Here is a 22,926-nt window from a genome sequence, read left to right on the forward strand (position 1 = left end):
ACATTGTCAGTATTGAGGATGCCTTATAAGTGCCCGGTGCTGTGCCAGCTGCTTCAGTCTTAGTCCTCCTGCTGCTGTCACCTCCACCTCCTAGCTCTCTCTGATCTTGCCAAGTGCTCTCATTACACATCTCTCTTCTCTTGACTTTCCCTCATAGGCTGCAAGTCTGGGCTCTGCTGTCTTCTTTCTCCACTCTTCTTGAGCAGATGCATCTTTTTCTGTAGGTTTAGCAACATCTATGCTGTATTTCTAGCCCTGACCTCTGCCCTGAGGTTTAGGTGTGCACGTACCCATACTCACTTGGATGTTGCCCAGGTACCTGTAGCTCAACAGATCCACACCAAAGCCTATTACCTCCCCCTGTCTCCCACCTCTTTGGGCTCCCAGTCAGCCTCTCCTGCTCTGGTCTTTGTCTTGGTTAAAGGCACCACCACCCACCTAGTCATGAAAGCTAGGGCACCCACTTTGATCTTGAAGACTCTTCAGCCACCCGATCTTTTTTTTTTTTTTTAAGATTATTTATTTATTTATTCATGAGCGAGAGGGGGCGGGGGAGGGAGAGGCAGAGACACAGGCAGAGGGAGAAGCAAAGCAGGCTCCATGCAGGGAGCCCAACGTGGGACTCCATCCTGGTTCTCCAGGATCACGCCCAGGGACCGAAGCCTGGGCTAAACCACTGGGCCACTCGGGCTGCCTTCAGCCACCCGATCTAATAAATTACCGAGTCCCATGATTTGATTAATGTCATGCTTTTCAAATCAGTCCCTTCCTCACCATTTCTACAGCTCCTGCGCGGTCCATGTCCTCAGTAATTCCCCATCTTGTTCCTTGGATCCTGGCTCTGTGTGTCCTTTGGCCTCTCTTCCACTTGTGGCTGGGGCCACCCATCTGAGTCCAGGTTAGAAGCACACCACTCCTCTGGCTACAAAGGATTGGTTGTAATTCTTTCTAAGGAATTATGACTAAATTTCTGAATTTCAATATCTATTTTATGCAATTTCATTGCATTCAATTAAGTTAATGAATTTCATTCAATACCTACTACCATCTGTTCTTAAGTAACTTACCCTCATCCTTAGTTCAATCCTCTACCAACAAATACAAGTTTCTAGGTTTTCTGTGCCATAACAGCTGGGCAGCTTCCAAGTGGGGCTTGGAGCCACCATCAGAATGAACATACTGGGGCAACATTCCAAATATATTTGCTGTTTAATAAGCTCAGGGCCTTCAGGAGATAAAGCAGTAGGATGCTCCTCTGTACTCTCCCCAGCATGCCAGCCACTTGCTTGATAAGCAGAGAGTGCTGCAGATCTGGACACTCAGGCTCTGTGGAGGTCTTCATACATCAGTTAGCATTGGTCACACAAGTTCAGGGAGGTATGGGGGTGGGGGCTCTCTCAAGGTGGAGTGTGACATTCAGGATTTCACTGATGCTAATTCTAAGCACCCGAGGTAAGCCTTTGGAGCTGCTCTCCCCTTCTCCACCAGGACCAGGGCAGAAGAGGAGTGGCTGCATGTCCCACCCAGGCTTGCAGGTGTTCTGTGGGGGAGGTAAGGGTTTATGGTTTGAGGCTGCCTGCCAAGGTGGGGCACCAGCTCTCTACGCCTGGGCCAGGGATCCCACTTTGTCCCCTCTACCTTTGTACACCAAGAGGAAGGGACTGTCCATCATCGATGGCCTTCCATGAGCTCACCTCCACGACAATGGAACCCACCTGTGACCAGAACCCAGCCTGATCTCAGAGAAGGTGGTGTCCATGTCACCCACTTCAGAATCTAGAACAAAATAGGGGGAGGGTCTTTGAGTGTTGGGAAACTTGCTTGCAGGGTCATCTAGAAGATCCACACAAGAAAGTCACACATGTTAATGGGCTAAGGAAAAGCATGCTGGGTAAAAAGGAAGGCAGTGGAAAAAAATAGCCTGAATGTCTTCTCTCTGCTGTAATTTCTGTTCTGGCTGCTGACTCAGCTTTTCCCCTGGACTCCTGTTACAGGAATATCCCTAAGGCACTATGAACCAAGTTACACTGATATCTGTGTGTAAGCTGCTGAGGGATCCTAGAGAGGGAGGGGTGAACTTGGCCTGGGTTGGGGCAGGGGATGGGAGAAGGATAGGATATTTATGTTGGGTTTTAGAGTGTGAATAGGAGTTTTCTGGGAGGAGAAGGTGGAAAAGCATTGACTTCAAAGAGAATAACATGTACAAAATCGTGTTAAAAACTAGTAAATGAGTTCAGCATGACGGGGGGCTAGGGAGGAGCAGGGGAAGTTGATGCCCCAGAGGGTGAAGAGCTGAAAGTTACTGAGGCTGAGAAGCCTAGACATTCTCCTTGCAGGGCAAAGGGCCCTGAGAGGGGCGGAGTAACTTTTGTAGTAAGTTCAAGTGGACTGGAATCCTGCCCTTTTTACCTTTGACCCATGCCCTTTCACTCATCTGAGTGAGTGAACATCTCCAATTCGGAAACCCTTCTGGAGAAAACAAAAACCAAAAACCAAACCAAAACAGAAACCCAGGTTGTCACTCCCCGAAGCACGGAGAGAAGAGGCATGCCCGGGCGAGAACCCAGCTCTAGATGGGCTGCGTGGCAGCGAGGCCTGACCAGAGATGTTCGGGCTCTCGCTGAGGACACCAGCCCCAGGGCTCTCCTGGTGTGTTGCTTCTCCTTTTCAGGGGGGAAAGGAATCTCAAATATTTGTCATGAAGAGGAAATCTTGGCTGGCCTCAGAAATCACAGATAATTAGGAGATATGATTTATCATTGATGATGTTTCCCGGGCACAGCCAGAGTGTGAGTAAGTGTTTTTCAGGCTGCCTGGGAAGGCTCTGTTCGCACGTCAGAGGCCTCGCTCTGCCCTCAGCCGGGACACCAGCGGAGGCCTCTGGGTCTGTCCAGGAGCCATTCCTTGCCAGGGGAAAAGGGGTCCTGGAAGTGCACTGGGCGACACACCTGGTTTCTCTGAGGCTCACTTTCCTCATCTGCAGAGTTAACACAGAGGGTTCTCCAAAGGGAGGACTTTGCTCCCTGGGGACGCTTAGCAATGTCTGGAGAATATTTTTGCTTGTCACAGTCTGGGGGAGAGGTACTACTAGCATCTGGTGAGGAGGAGCCAGGGTCATTGCTAAACATCCTACGATGCACAGGACGGCCCCCACAACAAAGAATTAGCCAGCCCCAAATGTGAGCGGTGCCAAGCTTGAGAAAGCCAGAGTCAAAGTGGTGATGTAGCCCCAGAATTGTTGACAAGGTCAGTGAGATCACGCATCTGTACACCCAACGCGTAGAGGGCCCTGGTTAACCATGGTCTAAAAAGTGGTCCTTTCTCTTGGAAGGCCACAGAGCCACAGTCTGGGGTGGTTCTGAAGGAGAGATGCCAACTAGGGGGAGAAGGGGGCTACCCAGGACCCGCCCTCTTCAGAAATCCTCTTTCTCTTCTCCGTCCCTTCTGCCTTCCTTCCTTCCTCAGACAATTACCGAGTACCTACTAGGACCCAGAAACTTGGGAGACAGTGGTGAATGGAACAAAAAGGCTCCTGTCCTCATAGGAGTTTCATTCTAGCGAATTTCCAATGAACAGATACATCATGCTGTATCAGATGCTAACAAATTCCCATAAAGGAAGAGAAAGCATTGTAGAGGGTGGCGGGCTGTGTGCATTACTGCAGGAGGTGAGGGCAGGATTCTGGATGGGGTGGCATTTGAGCAGAGAACTGGAGGAAGTGAGGGCAGGAGTCTCAGAGTCGGCATCCTCCTCTGATCCATCCAGAGCTGCTCCCCTTGTCCTGAGGGCAGCTGACAGCCCTTCTCAGATGACCCAGCCGATGCTGGCTGCAGTGAGGGTCCTTGGCCAGCTCCTTAGGTGTGGACCCATGCAGCGAGGTCAGGGGGATCAGCTCTGCCCGCTGGCCCGCCCTGTAGCCGGCCACGAGGGTGTTTGCAGAAGGAAGGGTGGGGGTTTTTAGTTGATTAGGGTCCATGTGCTCAGGCCCTGGCTTGAAGGGAACCTGGCTGGGTGCCCAGGGGGTGAGCTGTTGGCTCTTGGTCTCCCTGAGGGGGGGATGGGGCTATTTGTACTCCACCCCCAGGCCCTGGCAGCCAGCTCAGGGCTGCCTGCCACAGCAGAGGCAAGGCCAGCTTCCAATTTCATGAGGAGTGTGTCTGGAAGTGGGCCTTGCCATGTTTGGGGTGGGGGGAGTGAGAACATTTAAAAAAAAAAAAAGACACCACCTTTTGACTGCTTTTTTTTATAGGTTCCCAGGGCTTTTTTTCCACTGTGTCTGTTCCCATGCCTGTAAGAGATATTAAGGAAGACGCAACAGGGCGGGGTGTTTGCGGGGCAGAGGAGGTGCAGGGGCTTGGGGAGAGGGCGGGTGGGGGATCAAAGTTATCTCCATTTCATCAACATCTGTTTCCACTCAGCAAGTCTTTGCTGCGCATCTCCTGCATGGCCAGGCCAGGGCTGGATGACTCTGTGGTCCTACGGGAGTTGCGTGCAGAAGGGACCCCATGTCTCGTCCGTGGTGGTGTCCTGAATGCCTAGCAGAGAGCTTGGTGTGCCCTAGTAGGGTATCGAGCCCACTTGGGGGCTGAGTATTAGGGGCCTGTGGACTAGTTGTGGGGACGAGACCAATGACAGGCAGCCCGCCTATGTGGTCCTGTAAGGGATGAGAGTTTGCAGAAGTGCACTGGAGAGGGGAAGAGCCAAGCCTGGGGCAGGTGGTCCTGGAAGCACTGAGGGGGCCTTTCCTAGAGTTGCGGCAATGGTTGCTTAGGCCAGACTTGGGGCAGAGATGTCCCTGAGTGCCAGGCTAAGGGGACAATGGAGAGCCATGGAAAGTTTTAGAGTTGGGTGGGAGAAGATGAAGGGGCTGTTTGTGGCTCCATGCCTCGCTCAGGGCACCTGCCTGTTTCCCCTCTGCCAGTTCATGGCTCATGCAGCCTCAGACTCGCAATCTTAAAGGCCCACCCTCAGCATCTCCCCCTGCAGCAGCTGCTTCTCCACCAGCCCTCAGGAGTTGTACGGAATGTGCTTGAGCGTCTCTCGTGACGAGGTGCCCTACCACCCTACACTGTAGAACACAGATTGCAAAATGATGACCTGCAGGCCATCTGTCTTTCAGGCTGGCCTTGTGAGACTGCCAAGTGACTAAGATTAAAAAAAAAAAAAAACTAATCCCCAACATTTAAATATTGGATCTTGCACCCAGAAGTAGAAATTGCCTTTGGCTAATCTTGAAATGAGAAGATCTGGCCACGCTGGGTGCACGTTCTCTAATGGCCAGGCTTGGCTGAAGCTGAGGAGCAGCTGCCTCTTTATTTATTTTTTTTTAATTTTTATTTATTTATGATAGTCACAGAGAGAGAGAGAGAGAGAAAGAGAGAGGCAGAGACATAGGCAGAGGGAGAAGCAGGCTCCATGCACTGGGAGCCCGACGTGGGATTAGATCCCGGGTCTCCAGGATCGCGCCCTGGGCCAAAGGCAGGCGCTAAACCGCTGCACCGCCCAGGGATCCCAGCTGCCTCTTTAGACAGAGTGTGAGCTCTCTGGCTTTCTGGAGTCTCCACCGCTTCCCTTTGTGCCCACCACACTTGCCCCTTTGTTTGTTTGTGGAAACTGCCTGGCACCTGCAGCCGTTGGGGCTTATGAAATAGGCCTGGCATTTCAGCCAGTCACATGTGGGTGCGAATTCTGACCGTGCCATTCTCCAACTGTGTGGTCAGTTGACTGAGCCAAGCCTCAGTTTTCCCATCTGTAAAATGGGATCATGGCTCTCACTTCATAGAGTTATTGTGAGGATTGAATACCGTGATTTACAGAGTTAATGTGATCACAAGAAGAATGTCTGGACAGTGTGGACAGTTATAAGTGGCAGTTCTCATTTTTATTTTTATTGCTTTACTCCCTGGATTGGGATTGCTGAGGCTCTTCCTGCATGGAGTCTTCCCGACCTACATAGAGTAAGGAGTACTTGGGCCTTGCATTTGCACGGCCCTGGATATTCCAAGCCCTTTTGTGCTGACTCACTGAGAATACTCATGGTGCCCTCTGTCCCTCCCCATCCCCAGCTCACCAGCCGTGCCACTTCCACTTCCTTTACTCTTGTTCTGCATCTCCTCCGTGGACTGTCTTCATGATCAGGATGCGGGGCCTTGGTCAGCAGTGACTCAGTCTGTCTCTGTCCCCATGCCTGGGGCAGGAGGGCTCTGCAAGCTGAAGTTTGCCAATCCCAGCACAGTCAGCTCATTTAGCCTTTCTGAGCCTCTGTTCTACAGTGCCTGCAAAATGGGGCTAAGAAGATCTACTTTGCAGGGTCAGTGTGAGAATTAAATGAAGTTGAGAGAGCACCTAGAGCCACTGGTACTCAGTGAGGGCTAATCTCTTCTGTCCCCACCCCCTCCCCATGCCACAGTCGCTCAGGAATCCGATCAGTTGTGTAATTCTGATCAGCTTTGGAGCACCTACTGTGTGCTAGGAGCCCTGGTGGCAGCTGCTGGCACATGGTGATGAATCTGAGCAGCTCCTGCTTTCAGGGAGCTCCGGGAGTGCGTCTGGCATGCCCACGCTTCTGCATCATGACGATTAGATGCCCTTCCCCAGGGCACAGAGGAGGGCTTTGGGGCAAGTCTCAGCTCTGCCCAAATGGGAGAGCCGCATGGGGCCAGGAGACATGGTAAAGAGTGGGTCTCTCTGCAGGGGACCAGGGTGGTAGGTGGCCAGGGTGCTAGGAGAACCATGTTCTGGAGGTGAACAGGGCTTCTTCCTCAGGACTCTGGACACAGCCCAAAGCCTGCTCCACATTCCCTGCAGGCCAGGGAGGCTGGCTAGGTGAGCACGGCTCAGCCTTGGGCACGTCTGCCTGGTGGGGCCTTCCCCTGCCCTCTCCTCGGAGCCCGGCTGGGGGTACCAGTGATGTCTGCTGGGAAACATCCTGGTGGCAAGCATGGGCTGGGAAAGCTGTGGAAAGGCCCTCGGACTTTTAGGAAGTCCCTGGACAAAAACCGCTGTGTTCCAGCAAGTGTTTTGCATTTTTTATTTTTCTGTGATAGGAAAACCATGCCACTGGATTTCCTCTGGCAGTTCTTTCCTTCTCAAAATGTGCACTGGAATTCTGGGAGGGGGTACTGCACGGGCTTGGAATCAGACTTTGGCCTGAGATCTTAGGGAGTGTGTGACGCAAAAACATGGAATGAGCTGACAGCTATGGTAGAGTCCCAAGTGTCTGGCAGGAATCGTATCAATATTGTAAAGATATAAAGTGATAAGATCAGGTATTACGTGCTTACTGTGTGCGAGCTCCGTGTTAATCTTTTTACATGCATTCCCCCTTTTGATTCCCATGACCACAGAGGAAATGTGATAATGCCCACTTTACAGCCGGGAAGACTGAGGATCCAAGGGGTTCGGTAGTACCCAAATAGCAGAGTTGGCAAGTCACCTGAGTCTGATTCCTGCACTGCCCACTTAACCCCTGAACTGTTACTGCTTTAATGACTCAGCTGTTCGGTGAGGAAGGTCACTAATGTTGGTATTTCCCAATGAGGTTCAAAGAAATAAAGTGATTTGTCCAAATTTATACAAGGGAATGTTTGGTGGAACTGGGACTCTGATTACTTTGACTCCAGTCCTCTGGAGGAACTGCACTGGGGACAGTGGATCGAAGTGCTTTTGAATGGCAGTAGGAACTAGACAAGTATCTCAGTCAGTTCTTTGCTCTAGGGCTTTCAGTAGCTCCTGTGTGCCAGGTGGTGAGCAATAACCTTCTGGAGGGGGATTCTAGATCCCAACAATTCAGTGTCCCCTTTGCACTCACCCTGCCATCTGTACCTGGATCCCCCACTGCAGCCCCACACAAAGGCTAAATCCATCTTTGGAGTCCCTGTGGTGGGCTCATAAGGCACATGGCACAGGACGATGACCTGCTTTCAGTCTTGTCTTTTTTTTTAAGTTTTTAAAATTTTAAATATTTTATTTATTTGAGAGACAGCATAAGCAGGAGGGAGGGGCAGAGGGAGAGGGAGAAGCAGATACCCTGCTGAGCAGAGAACCTAATGTGTGGCTTGATCCCAGGACCCTAAGATCACGATCTGAGCTGAAGGCAGGTGCTGAAACAACTGAGCCACCCAGGCATCCCTCATGCCTTCCCTTTTACACACATGTGCACACAGCATAGCAGAGACCTCAAGTCCCCTAGGCAGAGAGGCTGAGTCGTCTTTGTCTTTGTCTCTTCACTCTGCTCCCAGCACAGAGCCTGGCACAGAACACTCACTGCACACATATATTTAGAGAACAAATAAACACGGGAGTGAATTAGTGGGGAGTGTGTGTGTGTGTGTGTGTGTGTGTGTGTGTGTGAATGAATGAATGAATGAATGAATGAATGAGAGAAGGAATGGATGAGTATGAATCCTCTCCCAATACCATTTCCAATACAAAACCCAGCCAGGGCCTTTTGCCATCCACAGGTGCAGGCTCTGGGAGGGGGGCCAGGGGTGAGCACTGAACTCTTTACCTGAGGCCTTTGTTTTCTCTCAGAAAGGTAACCCTGAAAATTTGCATCTTGATTTATAGTTCACAAACCATACTAGCAGTCACCATCTCATTTCCCTTCATGAAGGAGAAGAGAGGTGAGGTAAGGTACGTAAGCACCCAGCACACAGAGGGTGCTGGGCAAATATGAGGTTGTGTTTCCTTCCAGCTCAGGATACCCACGTGGTGTGGGAGAGACGGTCCTATGATCGAGAGGCAGCCAGGGTCTGGAGCCCATTTGGCCATTAGATATCCTGCCCCAGCCCCTTCCCGGAGTGGCCGAGGGAACTCGTGGACAGCTGCTGAGGAACAGAAGATGACCAGAGCTTGGCTCCAGCGTCTCCCAGGTGCCAGGTATTTTAGATGCAGTACTCATGATTCCTCAAGACCTTCCTGTGAAGCAAGGATTATGATCTTCACTTTATTATTTTTTAAAGACTTTATCTGACAGAGCACAAGCAGGGGGAGCAGCAGAGGCAGAGGGAGAAGCAGGATCTCCACTGAGCAGGGAGCCCAGTGGGGGCTCGATCCTAGGACCCTGAGATCATGACCTGGGTAGAAGGCAGATGCTGAACTGACTGAGCCACCCAGGCGCCCCAGTGACCTTCACTTTAGATGGAATCCCTCAGCTCCTGGACTCATCCACCTACTCAGTGTCTGAGGATGTCAAGTGTTAAGTGGCTTGCCTAAGGACACTCCATCTGAAATGTAAAAGCAGGGAGTAAGGTCCAATCTACCTGACTCCAGACTGTTGTCTCTTCTGCACAACTCCTGGGAATTTCCTCTGTGATGGATTAATTAGTTCAACCAATTCTTTGTGATTCTCTTGTAAGGGGACACAATGATACAGAAGATACACTGGTGGCTCTCACTGTTTGTATGCCCAGGTGACTGATTTGGGTCTTTTCAAGAAACTTAGTGATGAGCCAAGCATCTATTTGGATAAAGTACCCTCTTAGGCTAGTGAGGGACACAGAGGTAGGGTGGGGGATGAAAGAGTTGAGAACGTTGAGTCAGGTGCAGGCCCAGCCTTGGTGTTAGGTTGGTTTTAGTCTATACCCTGAAAGATACCCAGTATTTCACTTGTAACAAGAAAGGAGAGAACGTAGACTGTTGAGAGCACTTTGCCCACCCAGGAGAATGAGCCTAAAAGAGGCAAAGAATATTGAGAGCAACATGCATATCCCCTTCTTTCTATGAGACTCTCTCTCCCTTTCTCTGCCTGGTGAAATCCTATTGTCCAGTGAGCAGAATCAAAGTGTGTTCAGACACCGGAGAATGATGAACTGCATTCTGGTCAAGGGAGACTGTATGTGATAGAGCCTAGGAGCACAAAGAACATGTGCTTTTGTGCATTTGTATCAGTTAGCTTTTCCCTCTGTAACAAGCCAGTCCAAAACTTAGTGACTTAGCAACCAACATTTATCATTTCTTAACATATTTTGTTGGGCTGCTGAGTATTCTTCTGGTCTGAACCAGCTTAGCTGTAGCTGGATTGTTAGGATGGTATTACCTGCATGTTTTGTTCTCAGCCGGGCTCCCCTCCTATCTGGGCCTTATCCACAAGGAATCTAGCTGGGCTTTGTGAGCACAGTGGCAGAAGGTGCACACAGCAAAAATGGAAGGGCAAGCCCAACGCACCATACTTTTTTCCAAGCCTTTGCATGCTTCATATTTGCTAATGTCCTATTGGCCAAAAAGAGTTACGTGGCCAACTAAGATACAATGGGTAGAGAAATCAGCTTCCCTTCTTCTTGGAAGGAGCTACAAGTCACCCTGCAGGAATGGAAGAACCTGTGGGTGAGAAATCTCGTGATGTTTGTGCATATGGCAGGTGGTAGTGAGGAGGAGACAGAAGCACATCCTGATGGGCTTTGAATGCCAAATAAATGGATTCCAACTTTGTTCTGTAAGAGATAGGAGTCCAATGAAGGGATTCAAGCAGAGGGGTGAATACAGAGTCAGCTTTGCATTTCAGGAAGCACATTCTCATGGCTGTTGAGAAGGCTGGTTGGGAAGGAGGTAATATTCAAAGCAAAGAACCAAGTAGTTCATCCATAATTTAGGAACAGCTAAATTCCTGTTTAGCTCCACCTTCCTCTGAAGGTGGAGCCATGACCTGCTTATGTTTTCAGCCCCAGTGTCCAGCACAGTGCCTGGATTAAAGCAGGGGGTCAATGAAGACTCAAATGAATGTTGGAAGACTACATCCTATGGGTTGTCAGATCCCTTAGAGGTGGGGATCCCAGAGCTCTCCTGATAGGCAGGAACAGATAGGAGAAGAATGAATAGGTGGGTGTGACTTTTTAGAGATTGGCTCATTTCAGCCAAGTTGATGAAGGCTGGGTGCCGAGTCAGAAACCAGGCATAGAGAATTGGGATGCATGCCTCTATCTTTAATCATCTCCTTCATGCCAGGGAGGTCTTCTGAGTTCACCCTGGGTAACTTACTTCATTCAGCAGGGGCTCACCTTCCAAATTCTATAAAATGGAGATGGTAACTCCAGACACCAGGCGATGCCCAGCATATATTTTGAGGAGAAACTATGAAAGAACCTCACTTAAAGGGCAGCCATTACTCGTGCCTGCTCATCATGGTTGAGTACCATTGGACAACCCTACCTGTGTCAAGGGCATGCTGTGTTGGAGCAAATACTTTTCCTTAATGGAGCAATTTCCCATTGGGGACTCCGTGGCAATGATGCTCAATGCTATTGCTGTTCTGTGCTTCCAAAGCATGTTAGTCTTCCTAATGAGATAATCTACTTAATGTCCTGGTGATGTCAAGTGCTATTATGCCCATTTCCCAGATAATGGATATCCCTTTGGAGGTGGTAGTGATTGGCAGGGGAAGTCTTGGCAGAGGCTAGGACAGAACCCAGAAACCTGAGGGCTGCTCTCTCAAGGTCACGGCCGTTCTCTAGGATAAAATCCAATAAAGGCTTCTCATGTTTACTCAACTCCAGTGCTGACCAGTTTCTCAGAGTCCTTTCTCTCCAACAGCCATCTTTGTGTAAAGAGCTGAAAAGCAAATGTTCCAATTAACGAAAAGGCTGTTCCATAAAAGGGATTTGGATGAGATCAAAGGGTTTATAACAGGGACAGGCCTGCGAGCTTTGAATGCTGTGTTTTTCTAGCATGTGCTGTAATTAATACATACATTTATACATAATATATACATATTATACATAATGTGCATATTAGTGACCCAATGCACAACTCATATGTTAATGTTATTAATTGCATATTACCTAGGCCACTTAATGAACATTACATAGGTTTTTAATGAGTATAGTTATTATAATTGAATTCAATTATGTTCCTGCTATGCATATGAAGTCGATAGAATAGCTGTGCCCCTCGGGGTCTAAGCGAAAGGAAACAGGTGTTTGTTGTGAGGGCAGTTGTTAAGCTGGAGCAGGGGAAAGGGAGAAGCCAAGGGCCAGGGATGACTTGCTTGGCTTGGCCCTTTGTGGGGCCCAGATGGTGGTGCACAAAGCAGGGTAAACAGCAGACAGTGTATGCACAAAGACAGGATCTCCTGCTGCCTCTTTGCTGTGGGTTTGGGACCGGGTGCAGGCCTGGAGCTCTGAGGCCAGCCACACCCACGCTGTAACAGGACACTTTCTTCCTGGCTGACCCAAAGCCTGAGGGTGGTTGCATCACTTCCTCTGGCACTATGAAGACCACGTGATTCAGGCATCTGGGCTTGCCAGGGATGCTGGCACGAGAAGCCCAGGGCCAGTGTGGCTTCTTTTCTCCAGAATCTGTATCCAGAGCAGAGAGGTGAGCTGGTGTAGTGGCAGTTGCTGCCGTTACTGTTGCTTACATGGACCAAGTGCTCTCACCTTCCAGAAGGGCAGCCTCAGGTGTGGGGAACTGGGGGATGAAGAGGCATTGGTGGTCCAGACTCTTTACATTCCCAGGGAAAGGAAGAAGCAGGTGGCTCAGATGTGATGCACCTGCCATGGGCTGGGTACTACTGATGTTACCTTTTTTTTTTTTTTTACTGCTGTCACCTTCTTCTTCTTCTTCTTCTTCTTCTTCTTCTTCTTCTTCTTCTTCTTCTTCTTCTTCTCCTTCTCCTTCTCCTTCTCCTTCTCCTTCTCCTTCTCCTTCTCCTTCTCCTTCTCCTTCTCCTTCTCCTTCTCCTTCTCCTTCTCCTTCTCCTTCTCCTTCTCCTTCTTCTTCTTCTTCTTCTTCTTCTTCTTCTTCTTCTTCTTCTTCTTCTTTTTAAGATTTGTATTCATTTATTTGAGAGAGAGAATGCGCACAGCAGGAGAGTGAGAGGGAGAAGCAGACTCCCTGCTCTGTAGGGACCCTCAGGATCCTGGGATCATGACCCAAGCTGAAGGCAGACACTAAACTGACTAAAGTACCCAGGTGCCTCCTGATGTTACCTTCTTTACTCTTCAGAGGGTAAGAGGCAGAAGTTCCCATTTGTTGAAGTGGTACTCAAAAGAGATTAGACATTTGCCAGAAGTTTCTCTCTTTTTTTCTCACACACACAGACACATGCCACAGCTAGCTGGATGTAGGGTCAGGATTTGAACTCAGGCCTGTTTTACTCCAAAGGCTATAGCATCCAGTTGATTGCATTGCATCAGTACACTGTTGTGATCCTGTTTTTTCTTTTTACTTTTCAAAATCTTTAGTTTTCATTCGTTAAAAAAAATTTACTTGGGATATAACTGACATAACATGTTAGTGTCACGTTTATAACTATGATTTGATGTTTGCATATATTACAAAATGATCACTACAATAAGTCTAGCTAAACATCCATTACCTCCCATAGTTATAAATTTTTTGAGTGTGATGAGAATTTTTAAGATTTAGCAAAATTCAAATATGCAATACAGTATTATTAACTATAGTTGTCATGCTGTATATTGTATCCCCATGGAGTGACTTACTTTGTGACTGGAAATTGGTACCTCATGGCCCCTTCATCCATTCCCCCTTCTGGCAACCACCAATCTGTTTTATGTGTCTATGAGCATATTGCTTAATTATTATTATTATTATTATTATTATTATTATTATTATTTGACCCATAAGTAGTGAGTTCATATGGTATTTGCCTTTCTCTGACTTCTTTCACATCACAGTGTCCTCAAAATCCCTCCATGCTGTTGCAGGTGGCAAGATTCCTTTCTTTTTTATGGCTGAGTAGTATTCCTTATGGAATACCATGGGTTCCCTGGATTCAGTGGATAGGTAGCACATCTTCTTTATCCATTCATCTATCGATGCTGTGGTCCTATTTTTAAAGGTCATTCTAGAAGTTTGTGCTAAGATAATGATGGAAGGAAAAGCTTGGATAGAGAGCAGACAGCAGGATAGAGAGAAAGAGAAAGAGGGGAAAGGAAGGACTTTAAAAAATCACCAAGCGAGAACTTCCATCTTTCCGGTAAAACTTCTTGCAAATATAGATTTGCATGTCTCCTCTTCGGCCTCTCTCTTTCTGTGCTCATTGACCGCCGATTTGCTAATGTTAGGCTGGCCAGGAATATACTTTCTATTTAGAACGCGAATGCCGCCAGATTTGGGCCCCGGCCTGGGGACTGACTCACTTTTGCTGGGATGACACATCTACTGCGCATGCTTCACAATTTTCAGAAACACCAGATTTATTTCTGTCAATAACCGGAGCCTCACATCACTGTCCACCTAAGGCCACACACTGAGGCATTGCTATTTTTTCCCCGGGGGCCTAAATGGATGGGAAGACTTCCCATGCTGGAAACATCACCCTCGTTTGTAAGGAGAGAAAGTCTGGCCAAGAATTGCAGTGTTTTTAACCAGAATTTGGCTGGCTTTCAACAGACACCCTGCCAAGGCTGTACCAGCCAGAGGGATGGCTGTGAGTGCACACAAGGGGGTTTGAGACTTGAAAACAAGGCAAAGAAAAAAAAATACAGACAGAAGAGAGGGAGGAGAGAATGGGGGTAGGGGGGTTAAGTATGTTTGAAATGCAGGAAAAGAAGAGGAAGAGAGGGGCTTTAAGAAGACAAAGGTGAAGAGGTAAATAAGAAAGGAAGGATTGGGAGACAAGGAGGAAGGGATGAACTCAACTTAACTAATCAGCTATTATGCGAGTACTGAGCGTTGTTTGTGGCGTTCCACACATCACCTCACCTGTCATAACCACTTGGTGGTAAGCATTCCTAACCTTTGTCATTGTTCATGAAGAAGGAAGGAGCCCAGGAAGCTGGAATACGATGCCCTAGTTTGTGCTTACAGTACAGGTCAGAGTGAAGATTTGGACCCCTGGCCCTCTGGCTCCTCAAAGCCCAGAGGACTCCGCCGGTGATCAGAGGACATGATGGGAGGGCCTATGATCTGGAAGGCCCGCAACAGTCCCCTCGAAGGGGGTTGTTTACACACTTAGACGTTAAGTGCTTAAGACTTGAAGGGCCTGCCACATACACAAGGCTCAGGATTCAGAGCTATCTGGAAACTTTCTCCAGGGTAAACAAAAACAACTACTTTGGCTGTTTTGCCAACAGATCTCTCTCCAAAAAGAAAAGGAAAGGAAAAGGGAAAGTGATGCTGTTTTTCCCCCCTCCAAAGTAAAGGTTACAACAACATTTTCTTTGAGCTGATGTGAGCGCAGCCAGCAGACATTTCTTTGGTAACCATCTCCATGTGTCCGTGTGGAAAGTACCTTGTAGTGACTAAGCATGAGTTGAGGTGATTCACTTGTCACCCCGCTTAGGGACTTCGGTCTGATTCTGGCAGCCACAGAATGTTTTCATTGGTTTCTGACCTGGGGACTGCCCCCCCCCCCCCCCCCCCCCCCGCCCCAAAGGCGCAGGTGCCTGAAAATGTATCCTTTCCTTTGCTGGCAAGCTGAAGACCATGGGGAGGGGATGGAAAGTTTTCTGTACCCTATCAGGTCTTCTAGGAAGTCTTAGCTGCTGACTTCCTCTGTAGCTGAGAAGTGGGGGTTGGAGGCAGTGTTTGAAGTGAAATGAAGTTTGTTTACTGAGAAGCCAGGATATACACTGGGAGTTCTCTCTTAGATCCTCTTATTCTCCCTCCTAGTAATCCAGGGGGCAATTTTTGCTTTTCTTCCTTATTCAAACTGATGGAAGCCTTACAGGACCTTACAAGGAATTAGGCCTGAAAGTTCTCATCCATGTGGCCCAAGAACACAGGGTTGGTAAAGGGCCTGAAGCCAGAGTTATCCTCAGGCCATAGGCATGCCCAAATGGGACCAGCCCCTACCCAGTGTCATGCTGCTTAATAATTCTTTACAAAAGTAAACTTTTCCTTAAAATCAAATTGTTTTAGCCCTTTTGGGCTGCTGTGACAGCTCTGGAGCCTGGGAAGCCCAAGATCAAGGCACCAGCAGATTCTGTCTGGTGAGAGCCTACTTCCTGGTTCACAGATGGTTGTCTCCTTGCTGTGTCCTCACATGGAGATAGGGGTGAGGAAGCTATCTGGCTTTTTTTTTTTTTTTTTTTTTTTAAATATAAGTGCACTTACTTCAGTAGCTTCTCAAAGGCCCTGCCTCTAAGTATCATCACTTAGGGATTACGCTTCAGCATGTGAATTCTGGGGTGACACACTGAATGTTTATTTCAGTGTACGGGATATATACATGCAGGAAAGGGCACATGTTGTGAGTATATAGCTTGGGAAAGTTTCACAAACTGAATATAACCTGTAGCCAAGACCCAAATTGAGAAACAGCATCACCTGTGCTAGCTTATCTTCAAGATGGTGCCTTGATCATGTCCTTCCCTCCATGTACATTGCACGCCATTTCCCCGGGGTAGTAGAATGTATTCCTCTTCTCCTCTTGCATTTAGATTGGCTTTAGTGACTTCTTTGATCAAGGGAATGAAGTGAAAATGATGCCAAGGCTAGGTTATAAGAAATCTTGGCGCTTCCTCCTGGGTGTCTCTCTGAGAGCTCTGAAACACAATGTAGGATGTCTAACTACCTAGGAACTACAGTGTCAGAGAGGCCACATATACATACTCCTGTTGAGAGTTCCAATAGGGCCTAGACTTCTGGTGATCCCTGTCAAAGCACAGAACTTGTTAGGACAGATCACTAGTCCATCTGTTAGTTGAAGACCACTGAGTGGTCTCCATCAAAACCACATGGAACAAAATCACCCAGCTGAGCCTTGCCTGAATTCCTGACCCACAGACTCATGAAATATCAAGAAATGGTTGTTGTTTTAAGCCTCTAAGTTTTGGGGTAATTTATTAGGCAGTAAGAGATAACCAAACATTATTAATTGCTACAGAAGCCCCCTGGTGACCCTTTCTTGTCACAATATTCCCTCCAATGGGAACCATAGTCCTGACTTCCTATACTATGGAGTAGTTCCATCTGTTTATAATAATTATACATGTCATTTTCTGGTGTCTCGTCAGTTTGGCTCAATGTCATGTTTATGACATTCTTCCCTGGTGTTGCGTGTAGCTACAGATCATCATTCTTGTAGCTGTATTCCATTGTGTGAATATATTTATTTATCCATCCTACTGTTGATAGACATTTGTGTTATTTCCAGCTTTGGGCTATTAAGAGTAGCATTGCTATGAGCATTCCCATGTGTGCATTTCTGTTGGATATAAACCCAAGAGAAGAACCACTGGAGAATCACAGCCATTGCCACAGCAGGTTCCAAATTAGGGGTAGTACTAATTTGTACTCTTATCAGCCGTGCTTGATGGTTGCTCCACATTCTCCTAAGAATTTGCTATTTACTGTCTTTTTCCTTTTGTGTTTGAGAAATGATAAAATTTCTAATGCATAAGAAATAGCAGGGCTATCCACCTGCCAATGTGGCATCTGAGACATGCAGGCTAAAAGCAGAAAAACTGAGTTTCCCTTGACCCAGATGGAAAAGAATGTTATAACTCTTCATTCACGTCCAAAAAGAAGGTTGCTGGGCTCAACTTCCACTCTCCTCATTCATCTGGAGGGTTTCAGCTTTGTATGTCAGGCTCACTGAAGATGGGATGGAGGAAGTGATTGGGATTCTGACTGTTTTCTTCATTCTTGGGCCATGAGTCATTTCCAGGCCACGGGGTACTTGGAAGAAGGTGAAGCAAAGCATGGCAGTTGGGTTTATTCTAGGGCAATCAGATAGTTAGGTCATAAAGACCTGATCAGGGGATTTAAAACTTTATCCTGCTGATCCTCCATGACTCACAAATTTGCTTCCTAATTGATGTGACAAGACATGTGGGCACACTGAACTCAGAATTACAAGGAAAAAAACAAGAGTGTGTGTGGCTGATTTGGACAGATAGATTGACTCATGGCAACTGAGAGAAGTGCAGGTCTCCAGTAGCTAACTTGCCCCAAGTCCAGTGGAATCACACGTTTTGAAAAATGGCTGGAATTCAGTGTGATGCTTAGCTTTCTGTCACCTTGGCTAGGCTGTAGTGTCCATTTACTTAATCACACACGGGAATCTAGGTTACTACTGTTGAGGTTTTTGTAGATGTGGTTAACATCTATAATCAGTTGGCCTCAAGCTCTTGAGAATGTAGGTGGGTCTCATCTAATCAGTTGAAGGCTTTAAGCACAAAAACTACAATTTCCCGAAGAAAGATAAATTCTGACTCAAGACTACAGCAGCGATTTCTGCCTGAGTTTATAGCCTGCTTTATGGATTTTAGAGTATGTATACATATCCATCCATGTATATGTGTCTATATACATATGTGTTTATATACACATAGAGATAGATGGATGCATGAGTGGTTAGATGGATAAAGGGGTAGATAAGTAGACGGATAGATGTTACTAGCTTTGTTTTTCTGGAGAACCTTGGTCGATATATACAATACAAATGAAATTAAATAATGCAGAAGAAATTCACAGATATTTGATTAAAGATCAGCTTATCCTAAGGTTCTACAGTATCCTTGGAATGGACTCCTTAGGGTGAGTCTGATTATTAAATACCTGCTCTGCTCAGCTTGACTCAATTGTGAGAGAGATAAAGGTGAAAACCACCACCCCACAGCTTCTGAGGAAAAGTTTACAGTGATAGTTGGAGATGCCTATTGAATTCTGTAGCCAGACTCTGGACCATGGTTAGCCCTTGTCTGCTTCTATGAGAATCTGTCTTCTTCATGATTTGACTAAAATCATGACTGAAAGTAGCTCTCTGTGATGTTATTGGGAGTCAGAACTGAGTGGTCCTCCATAGTCACCTGCCTGTCCTAACCATTTATTCTGACCCCAGCATTCTCGCCTACTTAGAACAGGGACCAGTACTAGGCTTACAGTCATGGTCTTATATTTTGTTCTTTTATAAATAAAATCAATAAAATAATTCTTTTTGAAAAAATCAGCCATTTTTATTTATTTATTTTTAAAGATTTTATTTATTTACTTTAGAGGGAGAGAGAGAGTGTGGGGGCAGGGAACAGAGGGAGAGGGACAAGCAGACTCTGTGCTGAGCAGAGTCTTACCCAGAGCTTGATCCTACAACTCTGAGATCATGATCTGAACGAAAATCAAGAGTCAGATGTTCAACAGACTGGGCCACTCAGGCACTCCTCAATAAAATAATCCTTTTTTTTTTTTTTAAATTTTATTTATTTATGATAGTCACAGAGAGAGAGAGAGAGAGAGGCAGAGACACAGGCAGAGGGAGAAGCAGGCTCCATGCACCGGGAGCCCGATGTGGGATTCGATCCTGGGTCTCCAGGATCGCGCCCTGGGCCAAAGGCAGGCGCCAAACCGCTGCGCCACCCAGGGATCCCAATAAAATAATTCTTAAAGATAATTTTTATTAATAAGTAAAAAATAATATTATTTCTATATAAATAGCTGGTCATCTTTGCTCTAAAATAGTCAGTGTGGCTCCATACACGGGTTTCTGAGATGTAGCTCGTGATGGCAAAACAAACAAAAATAAATCGACCAGCCTCATGTGTTTTGTGCCAGATGTCACTGTCTCAGGCTACTGATAACCCCGCATTGCAACCTTGGATGGGTCACTTAGCCCCTATGTACCTGAGTTTTATAGATGCCAGGGCAGGGAAGAATTTATGAGGTCATCTCACCTTGATATTAATATGGCATGTTTGATATCTCTTGGCATATTGCCTCACAGAAATATAAAGCATCAAACATCATTAAAGGATCTGCATACCAGGCCCTGTGCCCATATGCACTGGGTCATGGACCCCAATGCATCTAGCTTTCCGTAGAAAAAGTGATCATTGTCATCTATGATTTTAATACTAGACTGGACAATCTCGGTTTTGCTTATTGTCTGCCTACCTTGGGGAGTTTTTATACACAAATCAATATCAAAATGCCTTACACACCCTGTGACGGGCATATGTATTCACATGTAAACACATAAATAAGAGATATCTGTAGACATTAGAGGACATTCTTGGTACAGAACCAGGACCTAGAGCTCCTACCTTTCAGAGAGAATGGGCAGGTTCAGTCTACTGTGAAGAATCTGACAAGCCCCAGGCTTCTGGTCAACTTGGGCAGGGTGCTCCCACAGATCCTCACGGGAGGTGGCAGTACCCCTTTCATGAAGAACCCACAAAGCCCCCCAATCTCCTGTGGGATAAAACTCTGACTCCTTAGCTTGACATCTAAAAGGAGCTGACAGCTTAAGAGGGTAAACAGACATAAAGTTACCATGCACATTGGTGTCTGGGGTGAAGCATGTCACTGCTGAGGCAGACTCCGGTGCTCATTCTTCCTTGGCCAGGCTGATGTGGATTTGCCATTCTGAGCCATTACATACAGAGCAGTTGCCCTGGGAAGCCCTTAGGATCCATAAAATCCTGAAGCAAGAAACCTTTGTGATTGTAAGACACTGGGATTTGGGGGGTTGTTTGTTACTGAACCATCACCCAGTCTATCCTAACTATTCTACCTGTGGTATAAGTCTTCTTAAAGACAGAAGGGTTCTGGCCTGAATTGCTGGCTTGGGCGTGAGATAAATGGGTTCTCCTTTGATGTTTCCAGCTGCCCTTCTGTTTCTCAGTATGACAGCCAGGAGGATCTGAATTTAGGAGCTAGGGCCTCTTGTCCAGACTGGCCCAAGAGAGGATCCATTGAAAGTACCCCTTTCAGTGTCATTGTAGACCATGTACACAGAGGAGAGATCTGAGAAGGGCTCTGACCTTGGTCAGGGTTGAAGCGTGTCTGTCCTCAAGAGGGAAGCTGAGGAGGCCTGGTCTCTTTGCTGAGCTGACAACTTCTAGGACTTAGCACCTGTATATTCAAGAGTCTGAGACCAAGATATCTAGGAAACACCCTCGAGTGGTTGCAATAGACTTTGCTTGGAGTGTTGGTGTAAGTGGCTCACTCTCCATGTCTAACTGTGGAACCCTGGCCCCTGGAGTGTGTGTGTGTGTGTGTGTGTGTGTGTGTGATTCCTCAAAGTCATTCTCTGAGATTCATCTCATCGTTCCCTTTCACAAAATGGAAACTGAGGTGCTTAAAGAATCAAACCAATGTCATAGGCTCATTCATCAAACAGCTAGAATTCAAAAAGAGGTCTTTGAGTTTGAAAGCTTTGGTTCTTTTTACTACTACATGATTGTAGAAGTGCATTTCAATAGATATTTGTTGGGAACCTCTCTGGGGCAGACCTGAGGTGAACACCAGGCATGAACACGAGCAGAGCTCGCTCCCTGTACTTCATCAGCCCTCAGTGTGTTGGGGGACTCAGGCACATCCGTGACTGATTATAGCAGAGAATGATAGATGCTGCATGTCCTGGGGGGGGGGGGGGGGACAGGCAGAGAGAGCTAGAAGAGTGGCTGAGGGGCCGAGACCTGCAGCATGAGGGGGATTTTGGCAGCTATAGAGAGGAGGAAGGGATTTCACTGTCTCACCCTCAAAGGCACCAAGGCAGGACTTGATGGATAACCAAAAACTGAGCTGGTGTGATGGGGCACAGTAGGCAGGGAATCTAAAATTTGCAAGCAACTGTAGCTCTCTGTCGTGGGGGCCTTGAATGATTTAGATAATTGTAATGCGTCTTCCTTTGGCTTCACGTCCAAGTTACCCCTCTGAGCAGCTTCTGAACCTGCCGAGAATGCTGGCTCAGGGCCACTCACCACCCCAGCTGGATTACCTCTGGCAGCAGCGCCATGCAGGTACCCGATGCCTGCCAGCCACGGCAGCTCTAGAGAGCTGACAACCCCGGAGGCCCTCCATGGAGGGCAGCAGCAGCAATTTTAAAGGAGGAGGTAATTGGCTTTGTTTGGCAAGACTTCTATATGTTCTATGCTGTGCTAGTCACTTGAAGTATTATCTCATTTGATTCTCTCTAGCATCTTAAGTGGAGGATCTAATCCTTCTCATTTTTAGGAGAAACTTGGCCTCACCAGGTTTTATGTGGGTTGCCTTGGGTCACAAGCTCGTTCCTCTCTTTCCCTGGCTCAAGTCTTACTCCCATGGATTTCAGCTAGTTTCAAAATTGAGAGCAATCACCTATGAAATGGGCATATTTCATATCCCCGGAATTTCATGAGAAACTGCAACACTTCTCTGATTCTATTGGTGGGCCTGGTTTTTCCCAACTGCCTTTCCCAGGGACCTGGCTTGCACGGGCGTTTCTAGCAGTCATTGTGCCTGGTCAAGGCACATTACCTCTGTAGCTTCTTCCGGGCTAAGGAGCCAGGGTGCCAGAAATGGTAACTTCTTATTTTTAATCCTGGCCTTTAACCCACAGAAGTCACAACTGGGTTTTGGAGCAGGCTTCCCCAGAATAAATGGAGGAGGGACACAGAGAATTCATTTTTTTTTTTTTTTTTGACACAAAGAATTCAAATGGGGAAGTGGTTCAACAAGAAGGAGTCTTGAGGAGCAGGGTTCCTAAGAGCAGGCAGAGGTCTAGGGGAGCCAGGCTGGAGGAGGAGCCGAGGAGGCTGGAGGGGCCTGGTCAGTGTGCAGGGCTTGTGTGCACAACGTAGACATGGCTCCTGAGCAAGGGAACCAAGAGCAGATGAAGGGGGAGGCTGGATTGGAGCCCTGGGAGCAGGAAGTCGGCAAGGACGGTGGCAGGTGGTGTGTTTTGGTTCTGCTTTCAGAAGTACAGCAGTGGTTTGGCTGCAACATCCAAAGACCTGAAAATATGCAAGCAGGCTTTGGGGAAGAGGAGGACCAAGAATAGCAGTAGCGAATATGGGAAGTGCTGAGCCGAGGGCTCTTCAGTAGAGCTGGGGCTTCTTTCTGGAGCCTGTCAGTCTGTAAGAAGAGGACAGTGGTTCTGGGCCTGCGAGGTCATCCAGCTGGGTCTCTTGGTATTTTGCCCAATGTCTTCACTTCCGATTTGTCTACATCAGTTTAATATACTTGGCAACCTTAAGTGGCCATGAAAGAAAAGTTGCTTTTAATCATATTGATTATGTATTCATTTAGTGTGGTTTATTG

The 22,926-nt window shown here is 47.3% G+C and overlaps 1 long non-coding RNA gene across 3 annotated transcripts in view; it reads left to right on the forward strand.

Moving 5' to 3' along the window:
* Positions 1-22,926, forward strand: part of LOC144322607 (uncharacterized) — a 202,154-nt gene that overhangs the window by 107,827 nt on the left and 71,401 nt on the right. The window contains exon 1 of one of the 3 annotated variants that reach the window (XR_013388257.1): positions 12,204-12,312. The exons of the other annotated variants lie outside the window; for them this stretch is intronic. This is a non-coding gene — a long non-coding RNA (uncharacterized LOC144322607). Of the gene's footprint in view, positions 1-12,203; positions 12,313-22,926 lie in introns of those variants that run through there. 3 annotated transcript variants of the gene reach the window in all.

The sequence above is a fragment of the Canis aureus genome, chromosome 10 (assembly GCF_053574225.1).
Source record: "Canis aureus isolate CA01 chromosome 10, VMU_Caureus_v.1.0, whole genome shotgun sequence".
NCBI classification, from domain to species: Eukaryota; Metazoa; Chordata; class Mammalia; order Carnivora; family Canidae; genus Canis; species Canis aureus.